The sequence below is a fragment of the Balearica regulorum genome, chromosome 8 (assembly GCF_011004875.1).
Source record: "Balearica regulorum gibbericeps isolate bBalReg1 chromosome 8, bBalReg1.pri, whole genome shotgun sequence".
Classification (NCBI taxonomy): Eukaryota; Metazoa; Chordata; class Aves; order Gruiformes; family Gruidae; genus Balearica; species Balearica regulorum.
In genome coordinates, this window is record NC_046191.1 from 20,901,232 (window position 1) to 20,924,211 (window position 22,980).

Consider the following 22,980-nt stretch of genomic DNA (forward strand, 5'->3'; position numbering starts at 1 on the left):
AGCAATCATTAGGTCCTGCCGAAGCCCTCATGCAGCTTACCATTATTGTGTGTGGTGCCTAGATTTTATGTCAGCAATGCAACATAATTAATTAGATCGAGACTGGATGAGAATACATTAGACACAGTGAGACGCTACCTTCCTGTCTGTCCATCCTTGGAAGAGCTGGGCACAGTTTCTTTCCTTATGCATATTCCCTTAATAATATATTTGTCACAAGGATTCTTCCTACACCCATCTGGCATATAGATATTTTTCCAAATTTGTCATTTTTTATGTTCCAAAACCTATTTTACTTCAGATGCTTTCATAATGAAGCAGCAAAAGCCTGCCATAGCTTGATATATGGAGCAGAAATCACATCTGTGCCAGGCTGTTTTCTAATCAGAAAAAGCACTGAATACCTGCAGTGCTTTTTCTTCTGGCCTTTGAGTAGATGTACCTGAGCGACTTCCAGTCCTTCCTAGCCTTGCATCCACAATTAAATGACAAAATGCCATTCTTAAATTTAGCTTTCTGCTAATTTCAGTGCTTTTAAAGCAAGAGAACCATTAAATTGCCTAGTGGCCCCCTGCACAACACAAACCATGGAAATTCATTCTGCAACTTGGGCATCAGCCCAAAACCCCGTACTTGAACTAGTGTACCTTTCAGAAGGGCATTTGCCCTCATTTCTCCTTTTAAAGCTGTCATTCACACCATATAATTTAGACATCTGCTACAAGTGAGCACTGGAAGTGGGCAACGGATTGAGTTTCTTCTTACCAAATTTGGGCCCCAGACAGAAGGAGAAGAGTTCTGATGTTCCATTGTCATCAACAACGTAAGTCTGTGGTGCAAGGAACTTCACTTAACGCAACAGAGTCATAGGGAGGTGCTTCTACTCTTCTCCGAGCCTTCACCTGCCCTGCTGTGGCTTGGCTCCTCGCCACTGCCTGGCTCCTTTGCACGCACACAACCATCAGGCGAGATGGATTCTGCAGGAGGTAATTTCATCTGAAGCCACATTAACTCCCCAGACACACTGTCTGCTCCTCATGGTACATCCCAGGAGAGGCTCCTCTGGCACAGCAGAGACAGGAAGGCTGATGGTTTATGGCACTCCCTTATGCCAAATCCCAGGAGAGAGTTCCTCCTACTTTGAATTTCCTCTGTTCATATAAAGCAAAAGGACAATCTGAGACATTGCTCTCAGTATAGTTCAAAACACAGTTTGAAGTGTGAATTTTTCAATATTTGAAGCATTGGCTTTTATGATTTATTTATTGATATTCCAGGACAAGCATCACAGAGTGTAGCTGGTGCCTACTCCAAATATAACAACAATCAGTGAATGAATAGCGATATTTTCATAGACATTTTGTCCATTTCTATACAGAGGAATTTAATCTCTGTACAATAACACAAAGATATCAGCAGATAAGATCAAGCATTTTGGAGAAACACTAAAAAAACCTCTGACTCCGAAACATAATAGTTCATATTGTTTCATTTCTGACAATAGTATGGACTTTATGAACAGAACCTGACTTTATAGCGGGTGTGACTCAGGCGCAGGAGGTGTGCAGGGTTTGCTGTCTCTTATCCCTTGAGTCCACCTTGTAATATTGCTGGTATCCGTGTGTAACAGATAGTGTTGTGCACTGGGCTGGAAGATAATAAATAGATGTGAGCTGATGATTTACAGGAGGGTGCTTGGAACTCCTTGAACCACTAGGGAAGGGAAACGGTGCCGGTACAAGGTTGTGCTGTCAACCTCGCAATAGTTTTTCCTCTCTCCTGAGGGCAATTTCTCCAAGATGTAACTTGCTTCCTGCCTCATCATCTGGAAATTCACAAATCAGAGGAATTGTGGTTAATTACTAAAATGGCTGATTCATAGGTTCTTAGCTGTCAGAGCCTGGGGGGGGGGGGGGGGGGGGGAGGGGTTTAATTGTTGTTTTTGTCTGAAAGGATTTCTCCTAAAGTGATGAAATAACTCACAGTAATGAAGATTGCAAATAGAAGATTTTTGTGATTATTTCCAGTTGTTGAAAGAATTGCTTACTTGAAATGCATTGCTTTCTTATGTGAAGAAACTTATATTTCTCCAAACAGCCGGAATAAATTCAGCCCTAAAACATTCATAACGAAGGAAGAATGCATATTCAGGCTAACACTGTATGTGATCTCTGATCATACAGTAGTTAAGTTATACAATCACAGTGATTTATGGTACTAAACTGTGGAGCCTCATATCTGCAGGAGTGTGGGTAAAGGGGTGGAACTCTCATCAATCAAAAGACTATACTTGTTCAGCATTGGGATAATTAAGGCAGACAGTAAAAAAGCATGAAATAATATTAAAAAAATGAAATCAGAATTTCTATTTGCATAGTGTTATTAAGCAATACAGTGCTGAGCCACCTTTTCAAAAAGCTTGCCTAGAAATCCACTTATTATCTTGTAGCACTTGATATATGTGTTCTTCATATTCATGCTGAGGGTATTTGTAGAGTAGTTATATAAATACACATACTGTCCTCGACTTAAAAAACAGGATTACAAATAATGGCATCTTTCCACTTTGTTCCAAGACAGAGACGAAACAAGAAAGAAAACCACACGAGCAATTTCAAAGTGCAAATTTCTGAAATTTCAATCATCCTATTGATGGTGCTTTTCTTCCAATTCACCAATATCAAGTAGACATAGTCGGGCATAACGAGGGGCTAACACAGGGGAACTGTATTAATCAAACAATGTTCAAAAAAAAAGTTTAATTAACTGCGTATTTTGTAAAAGCCACATTTCATTACTGTTTGTTAGGAAGATGGAAGCATGCACTGGAAACACTAATTCTAATTATTACTTCAAGTGGGAGTTTTTGGCACAAGGTCAAGGAATAATAGAAGAATGTGTGAATCTGTGCTACAGCATAGCAGTAAGACTAATCATTTGAATAAAGCCAGTTGCTTTTTCTTGGACTGTCTGTGTGCTGTTCAATGTTCTGGATGAATCTAACACAATCAGCCTGTTCTCTGGTGTATATCCACTTCCTGCTGACTCAGGGCAGCTTGCCTCTTCTGCCATTTATTAAAATGAAACATTCCTATTAAAACACCATTTTTCAGAGAGATGACCAAATAGATATTAGTAATGACATTATTAAAACTATTTTGTTTAAAATGAACTGTCACACTTGTGTGTTGCAAAGCAACACAAAAAAATCTATTTCATTTAGTGAGAGATTGCTTTGAAGAGCTGGATTTCTTTCTTTCTTTCTATTAGAAGGTATTGCAGAGGGGATGTGATGTGTGCTCCAGGAAACCGCCAGCTTTTATAGCTATTAGAAAGCAGGAATACTGTTTCTAGTACTCTCCATAGCAAACAATGTATAATTCATGGATTTCATTAACATGCAAATATGATCCATGGTCTCCTATGTTTATATCTCTTAATAATCTATTAATGGTTTTAAAAGTAAAGGGTAATAGAAACATTTTGTATAAGCAACATTTACTCATGCTTCTCTGTGTTTTCTCTAATTGTATAGTATAAGCATGTATAGAATTAAAACAGAAACAATGGAAATTAATTAACCTATGATTATCAAATAAGTATTTATTGACCATAAGGTCACACACCCAATAATGTGTGATTCTGTAATGAAAGACCCTATTATGATTAGATGTCAACGTGCCTTAGAAAAAGCTGTGCTGGGGGGGTGATGGTTTTGTAACAAAACTTGTGCTTGAAATGACCCCTCGATTTGGAAATAGCATTTGTATTGAGATTTCAACTCCCTCCATCACACATGGGTGGAACAAGAAAACAAGGAAACATCAGATTCATCTTGAAGACTTTTTCAGTTTCAGTTTTCTTTGTTATAGGTAAGAAGGATAGCTAAGATTTCACCCTGATGCAACCTTGTCTAGCATTTTGGGATCAGCTACTTTCCCCTTCCATATTCTAACTGAAACGTTGGAGCTGTCAGTCTGAAAAAATGCCAAAACCCACTTCGTGCTACTGTCAGAGCAGAGTTTACACAGCATTGGCAGGTAGATAGTTCCAGATTTTGGGGTTTTTTTCGTACTCTGGGCACTTGCTGCCTGCAGGTTTGCATGCTTTTCCTCCTACTCTCTGCAGTGCCGTTGCACAACCCCCGTGCCCGAGTGCTGCTGCCACGCCGCCCTCCCCTGCCGCTCCCCGCGTGGCCGGTACCCCAGCCCTGTCGCCGAGCCCCTCACCTTCCCCTGCTTCCCCTCTCTGCAACTTCGCAGAGGGGATCTGCCCAGGTCGTGATTTCACTTCTGTATTTATCAAAAACCACACAAAGAGAAACAGTGCAAGACACGGGCACATCTGCTCTTTGTAAAAAAAATACGCATAAAGCAATGGTGCTGTAGGCAACAATAAACCATTTTAATCAGCTAATGGAAAGAAACATGCTGCCAAGGACAGTTTTGATGATTTTCTTATTACATCCCGTAAGCACCGGACAGTATTTTAGACCAGGGTCAAGGATCTTTTCTCTGAGGCTGAAGAGTTTGTCTGAGCATAAGGAGGGAAAAAAAAAAAGTGCATCAATCCCCACAGCATCTCTCTTTATTTTTAATAAAAAATGTTCCTCATGTCACATAATGATGGAAGGAATGATGGGCTTCTAACCATTTATTAACAAATAAATATAGGTGGTGGTTCGTTTTTTTTAAAATGCATATATGATGTAGGAGCCCTTTATTTTACCAGCTCCTTCCTTCCAATGATTCTGATTTCTCAGAGAAATGAGAACAAATTACTTTGGGCTGGGAAACACAGACTGGACTTCCTCTCAGCATCCTTAGCTCGCTCCTTTGCGCTCCTCTCGGTAACTCTGTGGTGTGCAGATCCTGACCGCAAGCTTGTGGCAGTGCTTTAATCTTCTACTGTGATGACCTTTTTCAGGTTAACTGTGACTAAAAAAGTGAGTCTCTTATCCACACTCTCATATGTCACACCTCTATTACATCTCCCTTCTCTCTGAAGCACGGAAGAACACTTACGTACTTGTAACCCTTCCAGAAATGAGAATGGCCTGACAGCTACAGCTGCGTGAATTCGGGAAGCTGGGTGGTGGGTGCACCAGGAGAGAGGCAGTTCAGAAAACAGTTTATACGCTATTCATATTGACCTATACATGTAGCAAAAAAATTTGATTTGTTTAGTAGAGGCCACCTGTCAGTATAAACACACACAATCACATTCACAATGAAAATACGCCAGTTTTACACAACAAAAAAGCCTGTTGGTACATACACTTCACAGTTCGTTACAGATTTCCTTAATTAAATGAATGTAACAAGTTGATTAGACTTTAGAAGCTCTGAGGAAAGTCAGATCCACTTATACTGAAAAGTAGGACTCAGAAATAAATTATTCACAGTTGATTAGACTAAGACAAGCATTTCTCAAACATTTCTCAATACTTCAGAAAAAGCGACATATTGAACTCTATTTTACTGTGAGGCTCAAAATGGCAATTAACAGTCCTAAGCTGCATAAAAACCCCAGTATGAACCACGTTTACAAGAACGTTGTGTGTGAATCAAATTACGTTATCTTTGGTTTGAAGAACTTAGAAATAATTGCCAATAAGTATTCATGTATAGGACCAGTTTTTTGAAACAAGTTATTTTAATTACTACTAGTGTCAGGAGTACGTGTAGGCGATTTTATTAGACTTAATGTGTTTAGTGAAGCTCCCTGAACTGTATCTAGTTCATTTCTGTAGATGATGAAATATTTAATATTTCTTTATTATTCTTACTTTCTAATACTGTATTTATTTCTGAATTAAATCCCAACATTTGATGCTTTTGTCGTTTTCATAGAGAATACCAGCATAAAGCAGAGTGATATATTATCATCAAAAAAATCTGTAGGTTTGGGTTTCTATACACCACACTTGTAATATAAATATCCTTCAAACTGCATGCAATTTCGAGCCCTCTACATTTGTACCCCCACGCGGACCCCTGACGCAGCAATGTGCAGGAGCCCTTCCATGGAAGGATGTGAGTGGGGAAAAAAGGGAGAGAGAGAGGGAGAAGGTCCCTAATGAGGTGAACGTCTTGGTCCTGAAAAGTGACAGAAGTCCTCATTCACTTAGCAGCTTTTTCACTTCTAGCAACATTTTTCTCAAATATGGAGTTCTTTGAACCCTCCACACCCAAATTATAAAAAACCCCTATCAAACTAATGATATCAGCAACTCTGTCAATAAATGATGCTAAGAAGGTCATTTCAAGATATCCATACATGCAAATGATCAATCCGAGCGCATAGGCCAAGCAACCTTTCAAGTCATGAGACTTGTGGATTTGCTTCCTTTTCAGTTTTTCTTAACTGCCGAGGCCATACATCTACGCAATTTCAAACGCTGCAGCGACAGCCAAACTGCACAGAGCAAACTACGCAGCCCGTGACGTGCCAGTATGTTGTGCTGGGAGATGGGCAAGGCCATGTCCTGCCTGGCGCAACGACATGCAGCAAACAACGACTTCACAGGCACAACGCCGCTGCCTCTTCCCTCCCGCAGGAGCGGACCCAGCCAGCCCTACACCAGCAGCACTACTGAAGGAGTAAGGCGATAGAGGTAAAACAATGTGGCATTTCCCGACAATCCGTATTTTACATCACCCAGTTCCAAAGGTATACTAATTCCTTAATATGTATTGTCTTGAACGTGTCAATCCCATGTGAAGTTTTTACAGCCATCTGCAAACATTCATACTTCAAGGAACACAATACTTATGCACTTTACTGGTGTGATACAAATTAGCAGTTTCCCACTCTTCATTGCCACAATAAATCCACACAGAAAGAACTGGTGGTATATACAACAACATGAAAGAGCCTGAAATAGAAGTAGTGAATTGCAGTTATAAAAATAAATTTCTAAAAAGAAGAGAGAAGAGAAAAGGAGACGAATGTTCTAATCTTACCTTCATCATAATCTTATTAGCATTTCTCAGTGAGTAGTTCAAGTATCAGTCTATACTCTTATGAATCTGTCTCATAAATATGTCAAGTGCAAAGTATAGTTATTTTAATAGTCTGTGTTGGTGGGCCATCGTGGATTTAATTAAGAGACAACTAGTGTATGAAATATGACACAAAAGCACCAAACTAAATGGAGAAATGTTTTACTGCAGATTTAAATCAGGAACACAGAAGTAATGATGATCTGGCCTTAGAAATCCTACTTAAATTTAATTAATGCAGACCAGCACAGACCTGGTCATATAGGAACAAAAAATAAAGGCATTAAAAATAATGATTTAAGCTATACTGTGTTATTTATAAAGATATTTGCATTATCTCCCACTGCATGATGTTATTTATAAATGTGTGTTGGTTTGTGGCTCTTAATTTAAAAAGCTGGAAATGCAAGTCCAGTAAAAAATGTTAAAATATTACTTTCAACCATATGTTTTTTTTTTTTTCAAAAATGAAGCCTTTATTAAGCTTCCTGCCTTATTTTGAAGGGTCTCAGAATGCTGAAACCACTCTGCTATGAGATTGCATATCCTTCTAAGGTTGCGATGAAAACTGTGTTATTTTCCACCCAGATCTGCTCTTTCTCCATCTTTCTCCATCTTTCTCCATCTTCTCAAAAAGCAAGAGCACAGTCAGCACTGTGAGTATGCAGGATTAGATCTTCAAGCACTGCACAGTCCTTCCTGCTATCATTTTGGTGCACTGTTTTGACTTCATAGGAGATTTGGCAAGATACGATGTTTTTAAGAAGCAATGCAAGAATGTATATTTTCACGTTGAAATTCCTTACTACTTATATGAGTTTAACACTGGTTTAGGAAGAAAGAATCCAATAATTCCATGAAACTATTCCAATATCTCGATCTCATCTTGCAAAATCATTGACTGACAACAACCTCAGTTGCACTGAAGTTGAAAGCAAAGCTTACTATTGATTCGTAAGGGCACAGGAGCAGACTCTGAAAATATACAGTTAAGTATATGCCTGTCTGGCTGTTAGAATTGATGCCTCAGTCAACGATAGTGGCTACATTTATGCATGATTTTCATGTCTAAGACTTTCCATTTTATTAATCTGATCCAGCAGGTACTAGCTATTGCATGTTAACTTTTTCAATTCAAGTGGCTTCCAGTCATTTAGATTAGAATAACCTTTAATTGGTTGGCTGCTTTAGCAGGCAGTTAAAGTATTCATAGATTTTATTAACCTTTTATTACTAAAGGAGAAGAAAAAAGGCAGTGGCCAGAAAGCATCATTAAGTGAACTTCATCCCTATTTTCAGAAAACTCAGAGCTGTGGACTCTAGCTGCTCTCCAAACACCATAATTTGGACTGCCAGGAATGTAATAAAAACTGTAAATTGACACAAAAATGAAAGTGCTTGGGAGAAATAAATTCATAACTACTTTTATTTTTTGGCGAAGAAAACATCAAAGGTTTGCAACTCAGCCTGGAAGGCAAAAATGGATAAAAGGATAGTGCCTATAGTTTCAAAATATTTTTCTCTTTAATGAACAGTTGAAAATATCCATAAATCTCTTCCAGTATCACTGTATTTAAAAAGCAGTCAAGTCTTTTGTGCCTGACATGTTTATAGTAAATCTATTCTCATCTGTCGTGTTTGCATAAATTGTCCAAAAGTTCATCCTGTCTTGACTGTCTTTCAGTATTCATTAGTATTGAAGTAATTTTTGGAGTAAATGAAGGAAAAAAATGCCCAGAAATTGAGATAATGCACAGAAAGAAACAGACTTCTGATGACTAACAAGAACAAACACAGCTTTATTCAGCTAAATTCACAGAAATTTGTTTCTTATTGCCAGGGATGAACGAAACAGCATGAATCGTGTGTGTAAGTGCGCAATAAATAAATATAGGCAATCAGGATGAAATTCTGAATAATATATGATAAGGTAATAATATAGTCCCAAATAGGTATTTATATGGACACCTGACTAATCAAATAGCTCCTGTCAGAGGTCTGCTGTGAGCCATCACCCGGATTTAGCATACCTTTGTACCTTCCTCTGATAGTAAGAATTACGGTGCAGAAACACAACGTCAACCCCAATCTTTCACCTTCTTCCTCAATTAAGGAGGCATATATAACAAAAATGAAGAAAATAAAATTGAAGAAGCACAGCCTGAAACGCAGGGCTGGCTGAAGCCCCTGGGGAGGGATGGTGGGAGGGGAGGCCCTGCACAGCAGAGATCCCCCCACCTTCCCATGGGACAGAGGACTGGGGTACCCCAGCCTCCAGGGCTCGTCCCAGCTTGGCTGTCCCCTCCACCTGGGATTTCCCCCAGCACCCGCAGCCTGGCCATTTGCTGTCCCAGCCACAGCGGTTGGAGACATCCCCGTGCCCCTGCCTCGCTGTGCGCCGCTGAGCCTGGTGGCTGTTTGCGGGCGGCCATGCGAGCATGGCTCCCTTCCCATCGGGGAGGCAGGAACAAACACTGAGCTTTCATCTTCTCAACAAACACTCCCAAATTCAAAAGCTTCCTCTCAGGAATAATTAGAGCCACTTTGGGCGGCATTGTAACTGGAGCATCTAAACACATTTTAGGTTACTTTTAGCACAAAATATTCACTTGATAAGAAAGGCTGAAGATCAAGGACATCATTTGCTGAGTGACTCAAGTAATCAAGAGGTGAATAGATAAACCGTACAGCTGCACCACAACCAAAGAAGCAAGGGAGAACAGAGCTTTCCAGTCTAGACTCCCGTGGAATCAAACCTGAAGATGTGCAGGCAGAAATTTACCCTGGTCTACTCTCTGCCCAACGTGTTCATTAGATTTTTAAAATAATAGTGCACTACATCTCTTGGCCTCAGGGTGCGTTTTCTGTGATTGCCAGTAAAAGTCTTGTTGACAGTGGGGTTTGTTCACTGAATTGCAAACATAGAATGGTTTTGCAAAGAGTTTTACAGAGGAAGTTACATTCACACTAAATTACCCACACCTCCGTATCAAAAACAATTTGCAGAATTAAATATTTAACAAACAAGTTTGAGATCTGCAGTGATTAAATTAGTGAGATAATTAGCACGATATTTAAGGTTAATGTTCACAAGTAGGTTAATTATATCCTTTCCCAAATTTCTGTTTTCATTTTGCCTGACGCATGTTGCAGTAACAGCGAAAGTGAGGCCACACTCGCAGAGATGGCAGGCGAGGCAGCACATATCACCGAAGGTATCAGAGACTAAGTGCACGCTTCGGAGGGAACTTTTCTCCCACATACAGTCTAAGAGCTTTATATTCTTCATGTCCCAGCAGTTTTCCATCTTTTAGGGTGAATTCCCTTGAATAACACTTCAGAACTGTAAAAAGAAATGTTTTCTACAGGGCTTGTGGGATTTCTTAGCTTCAAGACTTCATGCAGCTCTCTAACGTGAATTACAAAAGAGACTGCGTTTAATGTTTTGTGCTGAATTCAGTCCACATGCACAGCTCCTGCATACAAGACTGCAGACCCAAAGTAACATACAGAGCTGATTGGACTTCAGTTACTTCGCATTTAGTCTAATGAAATTAAGAGCAAAATTTGCTGCACTTTTCAGCAGAATGGCTGTAGAGAATCAAGCAGGGAGTCAAGTACTACAATAAAGTTTTAAAAAACTAGCAGTTATTCATGCAAAGGCAATGGGATACAGCATTTGGATTAACTGACATAAAGCTAGTTTGCAAACTTGTCAAGCCAACATGACAGCGGGACTCCGAGCACCCAGGAAGCACAGCCGTGTACATGGCGCGATGCTCCCCGGCCTTGTGTTCAGCGACAAAGCTAACGCCTTTTGGAGGAAACGTGCTGAAGCTTTCCAGTAGCAGAGCAAACATTTTTCAAAGCATCTGAACTGTTCCCTCTGCTGCCTGACAGAGGCCGTCCCTGTGTTGTCTCCTCCAGGCACTGGAGCCCAGGGCCGAACTTCCCAAACCCTGACAGGGGGGTCCGATGGACTGAAATCCCACATATGGGGCTGAGCTTCAAAATTCCAACCTCTAAACCAAGTGAAGTCGAGACCCAAATACTGCCAAACATTATGGTATTTCATACACAGATCTTGTTTAGGCAGCACGTGTAATTTGTAATCATTACGTCCACCCTAGCAAATTTTATAAGGTTTCCCCCTTGGTAAACATATGAGGTGCAGGCCACTGAAGGCTGCCCAGCCTAGCCACCCTCCCCTGGCGACATGCAGCCTACTAAAAAGTTCATATAGCCATTTTTAGCATTCTTCCATATGGAAAGACATCTTCATTTCACCTTAGGTTCGGGGCTGCCAGAGGCGGCGATGTTGCCCCGTGCTCAGTTGCCGTGCGGGGCAGCACGTCCCACCCCAGGCCCTCAGTGCGGGCGCCATCGCCTGTCACTGCAGGGTGAGGGGGTTCCTGAAGGCACCAAGCTGCCTGCTCACCCTGACACATCCCCTGGTGCTTTATCCTCTAAAAGGGCGTCCATTTTTTCCCCTGGAAGAGGGTATTCCCTGGCTTTTAATTTACATCTGCTACTTCTCCTCGTGTGGACTTTTGGCCCAGCCTTCCCTCACTCAGACTCCTCTGGAGAGTGAAGGCTGGGCGGCCATGCCAGCCTGTCCAGCTCGTTTCCCTCTGCTGTGGGGCCATGAAGCTGCTACTGGAAAAGGAAAGCAGACTCATTGCTCTCCTGGGGAAGAGGGAAGCCATGAGTGTAAAAGGGACAGCTGAATAAAATGCTTTGTGTCAAATTTTCTCCTGCTACCATTTTGCTGACCGAAAGCATGCATCCGGAAGTCTTACCACTATCTGTAGAGGATGTGCTTTTATATGCCACTATAACTTACAAAAATCAATCTTCTGAGCAAAAGGAGTCGCTTTCTAAACTAGAGTTAGCCACAACAGCTAGGTTGTTTTCAGGTTCTGCAATGTCAGAAATTCACAGCACACAACGTTGAAAATTTGAATTGTTTTCTGAATATTTTAAGCTGCAAAATTTTACTCAGCTTTGTTTTATTTTATTTTTTATTTTATATCAGTATGGTGCTGTTATTTTCTAAATTATTTTATCATTTTGCCACAGCATTACAAAATGCTAACTTGCTGATGCCTGCTGGACCCTGCTGATAAGGAGGCTCAGAAGAAAGGAGCTGGTGAAAAATCAGTCTCTGTCCTTTTGAAAAATTAGTTGAAGTAATTTCACATTTTTACTTTCCCAAAGAGACACTGCAACCATTTCTCTTCCTTTCTTATTTATTGTTCACACCACTGCAACATAAACATATGCTTCTGTATCCCACATGCCTACTGCCACAGACAGAGCCCTCTTCTGCATTATTTCAGTGGCGAGATGCTCTGGGCTGCACTGTATTTGCACAAGCGACTGCTGTGAGTATACATGCAAGTAGAGCGACTGATTTTTGAAAGGCAGTTAGATACCCAACCAGTAATTGTGTGTACAATTACTGTGATTACACATGTAATCACGGTCATTGTGCTTCCAAATGATGCATGTGCTATTCTAAAAATTCGCTGCTGTATTACTAAAATTAATGGGAGCTTTGCCGTCAATTTGAATTGATGGAGGATCAAGCAGTACGTATTGTAGCAGTAGTCTTGATATTTCCAAGAGCAAATGCAATTTTTGCATCCAAAATAAATACTAAATTTTCAGAGTGTATCAAAACAGTAAAAGTGGGATGGAGACATAGTTTCTTAGCTTATCTAGTTATATATTCATTATGCATTCATTAATAAATTATCATTTTTGAATAGGGTTCTGGATTTGATTCAAACTCCACTGACATTAAGAGAAAAGCAGGGCTCTGGATCAAGACTTCTTCCTTTAATGTTTCCAATTAGCTCGGGTTATACAGCTGTGTGTGCACTTGTTCATGGCAAAGTCTTTGCCTTTTGACTGTCTAGTCTTTCAAGAGTTAAACAGGATTTTGCAGAGAAGATGCTGTGCGATACAGCAGGTATGGTGATATGTAGTATTTCACATCTATTCTTTGTCCACGTTCTAACAATGTGCATTAAATGTCTTGCTATTGTCTCTTTTTCAGATTAGTTTACAGCCCTGTAGTTCCAGCTGTTTTATTCTGAAACTCTAAAACCCTATCACTAGGGAGTTCTGTGTAATTGCCCATAATATGCACCACATTATCCATTTCAGGAACTGTGCTGAAAGACAGCAGCAATAAGGGGTTTTCTAAAGGCAGTCTGGTTTACACTAATGGATCTAACAGGAAGGAAATGCAATTTGAAAGAAGCTGATGCATATGTTCTATTGTTGAATATAATGTTTGATTTAATTATTAACTGTCTGTGATGGAAAGTCAGATCCTGCTCAGTTCTGCTTACAGTTTGGTACCCTGCTACCAGTAAAGACAGACAAGATTCAGTCTGAGGATTTAAGAGTTCTTTGTAAAATACTGACATTTAATTGTGCTTTTATAAAATATCAGCTGAGGAACCTCAGTCGCAAGCTTCTTCCATACCAGCTTGCTTTCTTTTATCAAGCTAAATATACAATATAGAAGCTGACTCTCTTTCCTTTTTCACTTGCATAAATCAGGAGATTCTCGGAGTTAACAATCTGCTGTAATTATTTAAATAAATATGATCCAAATTGAGTTCATATTTGCTACTGTTCATGACCTATTCTTTTTTATTTTATTTTGCATTTCATGTCACACACACAGCACTGCAGTCAACCTACTTCTGTATCACTGAGGAAGGACACACTGGACCCAAGTGGATTTTTAGGAAGGAGTTAAAATGTGCTGACATGACTTTACCTACCCTTCTTTTATCAGGGACGGAGGATTTGGCAGCCAATTTCAGTCCAATTCTATAATTGGTATTTTGTGATTTCTAGTAAATTGTTGCATTGCGTTACAAAGGTCCCTAATTCCATGTGTGGGTGTTAACATGGTGTAAGGAATGAATTCATTATGAAGAACTCTTACCTGAAATTCCATTATCCTTTCCTCACCATGGTGACTCCTATCAAACTCATTCATATAACGTAATCTGGAAAGAGATAGGTATTGATGCAAAACTGCTGCATATTCAGAGGAGTTTAGAGGTAAAAATCATAGCTCTCCTGCATGATTCAGACAAAACCAGTAGTTTAACACCACTAGTAAACAAAATAATTGAGCAATGTAATTTCAGTTTTGTATTTTGTATCTGTCTGGTAGGATTATTATCTTTGACACTATCTTAAGCAGATGCAGGACTGGAGTTGAAATTAAACAATAGTAATGATATTTGGAGTGCATCCAGAATGATCTTCATTGTTTGTGAGAGTGGCTTCCACATCATTATTTGATCCATAATTTCTCATCTTTCGTTAAACATATCTTTCTACATGTAGTGCACACAGCATCAGCTCTGTGGGACGCGTCTTCCTTTGCAAACTCTGGAGGGACTGGTTACTTTTGTCAGGAGGGTAACACAAATAAATTAAGTTCTATAGGAAATACACGGCCATGCCTCAAACACCTAATTGATTGAGACAGCTAAAGAAAAAATAGAGACCCCTTCCACAGCGTATTTACATTCCTGATGTCAGTCAGCAGACTTCAGTCAAAGAGTATGAAAGAGCCAATGCAACAAAAATCTATCTCAGATTTATCTGGAGACTTCTGCTTGTAATCTGTTCTCTGTTGTAAGGATCTGGGAAGATTTTAGGCCTTTTTAAAAACTCAAACATTTTGAATATTTTGGTTTAGAGAAGTACCTGAGAGTTCAGATCAAAATGTATCCAGACTGCTTTAGCCCATGACTCCCATCAGAGCAGATTTCTGCTGGGTCTTTCCTGGGTCAAGAGCATCATAAAACCAATCTTTCTTAGGCTGTTTGAGGACTCCTGCCTTCAGCTTTGCCACAAACCAGCAAATGCCAAGGTGTGTGATTTCTTTCAAAAAGCTAATAAAACCCTGCAAAACAGGCATGAGCTGAGGTCAGCTGTTGTTTTGGCTAAAGCTTTCTCTCCGTTTCACTGTTACTCCTATTCCTAATTAAAAGTTTACTGAAGCACTTTGCGTACTCTAGTGTATTGAAGAAGCAATTGTTGGAGTGAAAAGAAAAACTGTCAGTTCTGAAAATAGCTTGGACTGCTCATGTGTCATTCTCAGTATATGCTGAAATATCCAGAAAAACGTGGCTCACACTGTGGATTGCATCAGATACCCACACATGTATAAGCAACCCTCTCCCCGCCTTCTCCTGTGGCTCATTTTCACAAAACACACGGTTAGAACTGAGCTGTGCTTTCTGCATTGGAGTAAGCTACAATGGAGCAGAGCACAAAAGAAATTTATTTCCCTGGTGTAGGTAGGATCTGCCTGCAGAGCCCAGTGTGATAATTAAGAACAGACACTTATGGTAACCAGCACGCTGCAGAGGCCAGGGGAAGCAGCCTGCTTCATTTTCTTGGATCTCATGACCAAACCTCAGGTAAGGCTACATATGTGCTGAACATAGGGTCCTTTGCGGATCAGGAATGCAAGCTTTTCGCACAGGTCCTGGGAGGTCATCCTCCTGCCTCAGCCATGCCAGAACCCGTCCTGCCCGAGCATCCCCAGTGCACCTGTACAGTAAGAGTTGGTGCGACCAGCCCACCCGCCCATTCCCTTCTCCCCTTCTCAACGTGCAGCTCCCTGCACTAGTCATGCTTTGTCTCCATCCTGGAGTACTACCTCGTGTTTGCTGGCTTAGGCATGTCCAAGAGGGAGATTGAAAAGGGTTTCAGTGGCTACGCAGAAGGGCAATTGAAAAAGGGTGCTGTGGAAATCGTATTCATAGGGAAAAAGAACTGAACTCACGCAGGTGTTTCTCCATTTCTGCTGTGACTCCTCTAGGCAGCAAAACAGGTGAGTTTGCTGCATGCTAATCAGGAAAAAGAACATCTGAAATATGCATCTGCACATAAGCATCTGTGCAGTTTCTCCAAACGAGTTCTCAAGTGCATTTTTTTTTTCCTGTGTGGGCCTCTTTTGTACTTTGTTGTGCCAAGAGGCTTATTTTGTATAGGTGGAGAGACCCCATCCACCAGCCATCAGGGAGTGCTATTAATATGCAACATCTTGGATCCATGAGCTGAATGACAAGCTGGCAGAGTTTGAGACTGTGTGGTCCAAGTTTATGTCTCTCCCTGAAGAGGCAAAAAGCCCCTTCCCAAAATCTCTGCCAAACTGTGCAAGAGATGAAAGAAAGGAGAATGGGCAACCTATTTTTCTGCTTCTCTCTTCCTAATGTCTTCACACTATCATTTCTTTCCCCTGGCCACAGTTAATGTGAATGGCTGATTTCACATAGTTTGCTACTAAACTTCACTATCAAAACAGAACATGATAACAGAGCTATTGAACTATTTTTAATTTTTTTTAACTGCTCCTGGAACTAATCAGAACTATTTGTTAGACTTTTTATACACGCACTGTCTTTTGGATACACATATTGTCCTCTATCCTCTGTCTGAAATGTCCTTACAATAGTGAGTTGAGGTCCTGAATTTTAGGCAGATTTGCACTTTTCTTTTGGTCACGTAGTGTCACCATGCAAGGCTCAACTCAGCTAGTTTTTCAGCCTGGCTTACGTGCCTGAGTAGGAAGAAAGGACACCTGTAATGTCTCATTGTGGCTTAGTTACAGCTTGATCTAGGAAGAGTAAGTGGGTGTTTCTTACTCTCCTCAACTAGAAGATGGGGAAGGATGCAGCAGCAGGAGGAACCAGACCGCCACCATCCCCAGCCTCAAACCAGGCTGCTGCCTGTGGCTGTTCCCAGCTATTCATGGGGGCTCAGGAGCTGGACTCTGCTTCTGCAAATTAGCTGCACCTGCCAAGATGTTCACCTGGGTCCTCCTGTACCAAAACACACTGCATTTTGTTATCATGCAGCGTGACCATGCTGTGGTTTGTGGAACTAGTGCCTTAACATAGATCTTTGGCCATCACCAGCTGTTCAGCTTTGGGGTGTTCAGAAAGAATCTGAGAAACAAAGAGTTACAAATTAAAAAGCTGCTTCAGAGTCTTCTGATAGAAGAGACAGAAGAACACAGATGGGCCCGCCCATGTCCGCCTAGCCTAGTGGTAACATCTGCCGTGTGAGCAGAACTGAAACAAGCCCGCCCCAGAGACCTTTCCTTGGTGCGGGCATTCCCACTGAGTCCCTGTGGCCGGGCAAGGAACGGGCTTTCCGCCCATCCATGGCAGTCCGGAGTTAGGATCTAGTTTTGCTATACTCGATCCCAATCGGTTGGGGCATCGCAAGCCATGAATTTCAGCCCAGTGACTCCACAGCAGCATCCTTCTTGCTAGAGCCTGGCCTGATCAGCAAGCGGCTCCACCCCAGCCTCCATGCAGAGTACTAACGGGAAAAGCAAACTGGGCTTTCTGAGATACCAGCTGTTACCCTGGCATCACTGCCTCCCTCTGCGCGTGCCTTTGTCATTCCCTGAATCTCTGCCCGCTGCACAACTCTTGGATTGAGTTAAAATGACTTTCGGGATGTTTTCCTCTTGCCTTAAAGGACTCATCTGCTTTGTTTTTCCCTCAGTCACAGTAGAACGTGGAAAATGGTCTACATGGAAAATGTGAAAAATGGTTTCTATGTAAATTGGAAGTAATGTCAGCCAAATTAATTTGTTAATTTAATGTCGAAAAATAATTTTATATTCTCCATTTACAAATTTATATTCTTTCTTGTGGGAATATATTTTCTCCGTATTCGATCCATTTTTTAACTGCTCCAACCATTTTTCACTATTCCACAAAGCAGGTTCATTTACAAATGATGCTTATCAATCACAAGGGAAATTACACCATTTATTCCTTTTTATGAGATTGAAGTCCTATCCCTTTTCTGGGAAGATTGTGTAGTATCTTACAAAAAATTCCTTTCGATTTAGGGATCAGGCCCTGTGGGGAAGGTCAGACAAATATTGCCAGTGGAGTGAAATTACTAGCCACAATGCATCAACTTGAGGAAAAAACAGTTACAGTCTGTGAGGTGATGTGGGACAAGTATAAACCTAGATCTGCATTTTGTAATGTTAAAAAAACCCTTACAAATACATACTTTTATAATACCATAGAATATATGACTTTGTTTAAAATTGTCATGCAAATATGTTAAAATTTAGGTGAGTTTTTAAGAATCCCATAAAATAGTCAATCTATTAATAGGATTGTCCACACTCATGCAGGAGGGGCTAGCAAAACACTCTCACTGATACTTTAAATTTGGGAAATACTGATTTTTACCTGCTTGCCCACACAAATAGTGAAGAGATTTTCCAGGGTAAGAGCCACCTGGGTAATTTAAACTTTTGGGTGAACATCTCTGTTGCTGAGCGCATGTAACCTCTCCAAGATCACAGACTAATGCTAGGCACGGGTCTTCCACAGAAGAGAAAATCAAAGCTTTGAATCATGCATTCAAGGGCTTCTCACTGAGAGAGAACTGAAATAATTTTAAATAAAATTCCTAGGTATTGAATAAACACCAGAGCAGCGTGGATGCCGGCAGCAGAAGGTGGCAGGTACCTGGGCTGCCGCCCCAGCTCCAGCCCCAGCTCTGCGCAGCACCAAGTCCGTGGTGGGGGCAATTCCAGCTGCGCAGAGGCAGCGCGGGAGCATCCCCGCAAGCAAACAGACCAGCTGCCTCCTGCGGCAGGCAGCACCGACCTCTGCCCGCTAGAGAGGCCGTGCCTGAAACATCAAGCATCCTTTCCCCGGGCACACTGTGGTGTTTGCTAATTACGACACCTCTGCGTATTGCCTATACTCTTACAAACATCTCGTTCTTTCTGTGAGCCACTGTGGTCTTACGCCGGCAGGCAGAATTGGAGAGAAAACATCTCCTCGGAGTTACAACGCACCACCTCAGCCTCCTGCTCAGCTCTCCTGTGGGGCAGAGGCCCCCAAACGCCGCACACATCCACAGGCCGGGGGCTATTCTAATGACACCAGATAGACTCTGCTTACACTGCTGAGGGTGTCCTCTGATGTCACTACAGTGGGGAATAACTTTCCCCTACACTAGCTGTCAGCAAGAAAGATGTGGATTTCCTCAAAATAACAGAGGTCTGAAAATAAAAGGGTATTGATTTTGGCTATCTTGTCAGTCACAGAAAAGAAGAACAGCCCACCAGGTATAATAGAAGGAGAGCTTGTAAAAAAATGTGCCTTAGTTTCTAAAGACCAGCAGACATAGCTGGTTTTAATGCCGGTTGGACAGACTATGAGCTTCTAAAAATTCCCTCAGACAAAATATTTTGCTGGAGACAAGCAAGACCAAGAGAACAAGTTTTCCACTGGACCAAAATAAAATGGTTCCACCAACAACTTCATTAGTGCCTTTGAGGTCACCGGCAGGAAAAGCTGAGCAATGTGCTAAGCAGCTGGACTGAGCTCCAAGCATAGCTGGTACCTCTCACCTTGTGCAGGTCCCTCAGCCGCTGCTGGCACTCATGTATTGCCCAGGTTCCTGAGGACGCTAAACTGGTGAGATTCCTGGTTGTTCTGAGATGCTACTGACACAAAAGGTGAGCAGCCTTCCACGGTTTGGATCTTGCCGTGTTTCCCCTCATTCGCAGCAGGAAGGATGCTGCCAGCCTTGGTCATGCTGCATCACGCTGCCTCCTTGAGTAACCCCCCGGGCCTTGCAGCCAGTGCGGGACCTCGCTGCCAGCCCTCCAGCACGGGGAGCCAGCACAGGGGCCCATGGCACAGGGCTGCACAGACAGACCTGCAGCGTGAAAGTCTACAGAGGCTCTGTATTAAACAGAGCTTCAAAGCTGCAAAAATATTAACACCCACCAAAACTCAGAAGCATAAAGGTCCCTTATTAGCCCTATACAGCTCACGCCACAAGCTCCAAGTGCTTAGTGAGGAAGTGACCTTTACGAAATTATTGTTTATGATCTCTGTGTGTGTGCCAGTATAGGCGCAAAGAGTATTCCAATTTATTTAAAAGGTTACATACCAAAACTGAATATGCAGTACAACTGTGTTATCACATTGTATAGCATTTACACAGGAAATCCAATCCTTGGCATGTATGCCTTCTAGGCACTGGGGCTAGATTCACTGAGTATCAAAACTAGAGATGAAGAAGTAATACGTAACAAAATAATTTATTCATCCTTCTTTTCTTGTTTATAAATTGTCTACAAATCACTTGGAAGACTCCCGAAATAATGCCTGTCTTTAAATTACTCACAAATTTCTTCCAATAGATAGTATTTTAGCTTGCAGAATATCTGAACGTGGGATTCAAGGTACTCAGCACCTTTGCAAGCGAAGGCTGTTCATGCTGAATAATTTAGTTGTCTCAGTTTCAGAAACCTGATCTGATTTCTTTTGAGCTGTACGACCCTCTTAGGGTACCTCATGCATCATAAACAATCTCCCCCTTGCCTGCTGCTTGTTAGAGGCACTGGCTGTGCCTACCGAGGGACACTGACCCAGCACTGCCTGTTACCTGCCCTCCAGCTGACTCTAGTATCTAGGTGGGAAACCACTCCCCTGCTCCGAGGGAATACCTGTGCACTAGCGTGTACTTCAGTTCTTTGCTTCCCAAGTAAGACAGTGCCCTGAATCAGCTGTAGGAAATGCGCCTTTCACTTGACAAGGTCCAGCAAAATAAGTGGTTAGCCTTTTGTGCACAACATTGGATAAACTCACAAAACAAAAACTAAACTAAAATGAAAAAGTGCATTTCTAGACTGTAGTTATTGATAAGGACCTCTCCTAGCCCCCGCAAGATCAGCAGCACAGCAGGCTGGCAATTACAGGTCCAAACCTTGCCCGGCAAACCTCAAACCCTGAGCAGCACCTTTCCCTCATTCAACGTGGATGAGCTCACCTGCTCCGGGCTAGCCTGGGGGGTCCTATGGACACCTCTGCAGGCTGCCAGCAACTTCTCCTCCCAGTGTCCCTGTGCATCGCAGCTCAGGCCAGAACTGATCCCTCTAGGTCTACGGAGGGGTCGGGCATCCTTCCTCTCCTTGTTTCTGCCAACATAAGTGTAAACATGCCAAGCAGGACACGTCCCGTCCTCCCACCTCGCCCACTGGGATGGGTTTCTTCCCCTATTATGGAAGAAGATCTGCTGAACTGTAATTTCTATCATATTCCTTAGTAAGAATATTCTTTTCGGCTTCAGGTCTTCCTGCAAGCCACAACACAATGCCCAAGACTTAAACTTGATATACCATAAATGGTTTTATACAAATATCTTATTAGAGTTAGGGCTTCGTACCTGAAGTTAGCATCTAATTGAAACCAGACATCACATTTCTGAGTTCCAATGACAGTCATTGCATGTAGACCACTTTTTCTAACTTACCCCAAATTATCAGCCATTGCATTCTATCAACATTCTTGTGTCTTAAATGGTTAAAAAACCAACCAACCAACCAACACTTTCTTAAAGTTACTCTGCTTGGACATAGTCGTTGAACTTGCTAGTGACAACCTCCTGACAGCACAAATGAGGAGAAATTGGCCTGTAAGATTCACTTTACACTGAAGTACAATGTTCAAAACACTAAAAAAAAATAAATAAATAAATAAAAAAAATCCTCAAATAGAAATTTGAAATCTGCACAGTTTCTTATTTTCTTATATCTTCTAATTTGTTTCTGCTTCTGATGAATCCTGCAGTTCACAAGGAAAAGGCTCTCCAAAGCACTCCACCTAGCCAAAACCTTCCCTGAAGTCCTTCAAGTATGCAGTCCCATAGAACAGATGGCAATACCAGGCTACACCATGTGAAATCCAAATCTCACAATTAAACAGATCACTAAAAATTTATTTTCTGCAAGTATCTGAAAAGTCTAATTGAAAATTTGTTTTTGCAAGTATTCATGAAAGATAATTTCAAGTGCTTGTATGCTCATAGAGAGTAAATTCACAAAGAGTCATAGACATGATCAATTTGGAATTCATTTCTGAATTTAAATGAATATTCATAGAAATTTTTAACTATTCCTTTAACTTCAATACAGACTCATCAGCACTCATTTGCACCTAGTTTTTATTAGTGCAAATCAGGATTAAAAACATTGAAATCAAAAGTTAAGCATGTCTGAAAAATGCTTAAAGAAGACAGAATTAAGCCATCCTTTCTTATCTTCAGAATGGAATAAATCTAGCTTCCTTTTTTATTAAAATTTGAGAATAATTTGTGATCTTTTGAAGTTATTGTTCTGCTGTCAGCCAAAGCTATTTATATGCTTTGATACTAAACATTCCTTTACATAATGGTGTCTCTTCCTTCCAATCCCTTAAAAATTACTCATCTGCAATACTTTTTTTCCCCCCCCATTTCCTTGGATTCAGTTTAAATGAAGTTTGTAAAATTCTCATAAAATGGTCTATTTTTTTTATAGCTGGTTTCAAATGCTACAAAGTTGAATATTAAAAATTCTTTCAGTTATGAAAAATTTGACAATATCAAGAAAAAGAAGGAAGATATTTTAGACAATAAACAGTTGCAGGTGAATGACTTATTGAAACATTTTCTTAAAGAGTAGCAATAGTCACACTTAGTTAGATTACTTATATGCTTCAAGTTCTCATGTGACTGAAGAACTTGTGGGATATGATAATACAGTAAAATCACATTGTTTTGAGAAGCTTTCATCCTGGAACTTTCTTCACATCTTGTGATTTATTCTTTCTGAGTTTGAACTCAGCAGTTCCTCATTTTATTTGACTTCAAATTTATCTGAAAACTCTGGGATGACCCCTGAAGCTGTTTGGAAAGACAGAACTGTATTAAAGGTCATATTTTCAAAGATATTCTAGGTGATTTAGAAGTATAAAGGTCTATTGATCTGTAGAATTCAAAATGTCTTAGTCACTTCTAAAAAGGGCATAAATCTGCGACTATTTGGCTCTTTTGACTGTCTTCCTAACATTACTTCATCAAAGCAATGCACAATGACATACACTGAGTTACA

General features: G+C 41.0%; 1 long non-coding RNA gene across 1 annotated transcript in view; it reads right to left on the bottom strand.

Moving 5' to 3' along the window:
• Window positions 1-4,392: 4,392 nt before the first annotated feature.
• LOC142602767 (uncharacterized) overlaps window positions 4,393-22,980 on the bottom strand; it is a 40,592-nt gene continuing 22,004 nt past the window's right edge. The window contains exons 3-4 of the long non-coding RNA XR_012836560.1: window positions 5,029-5,152; window positions 4,393-4,533 (exon numbers count right to left, since the gene is read on the bottom strand). This is a non-coding gene — a long non-coding RNA (uncharacterized LOC142602767). The remainder of the gene's footprint in view (window positions 4,534-5,028; window positions 5,153-22,980) is intronic.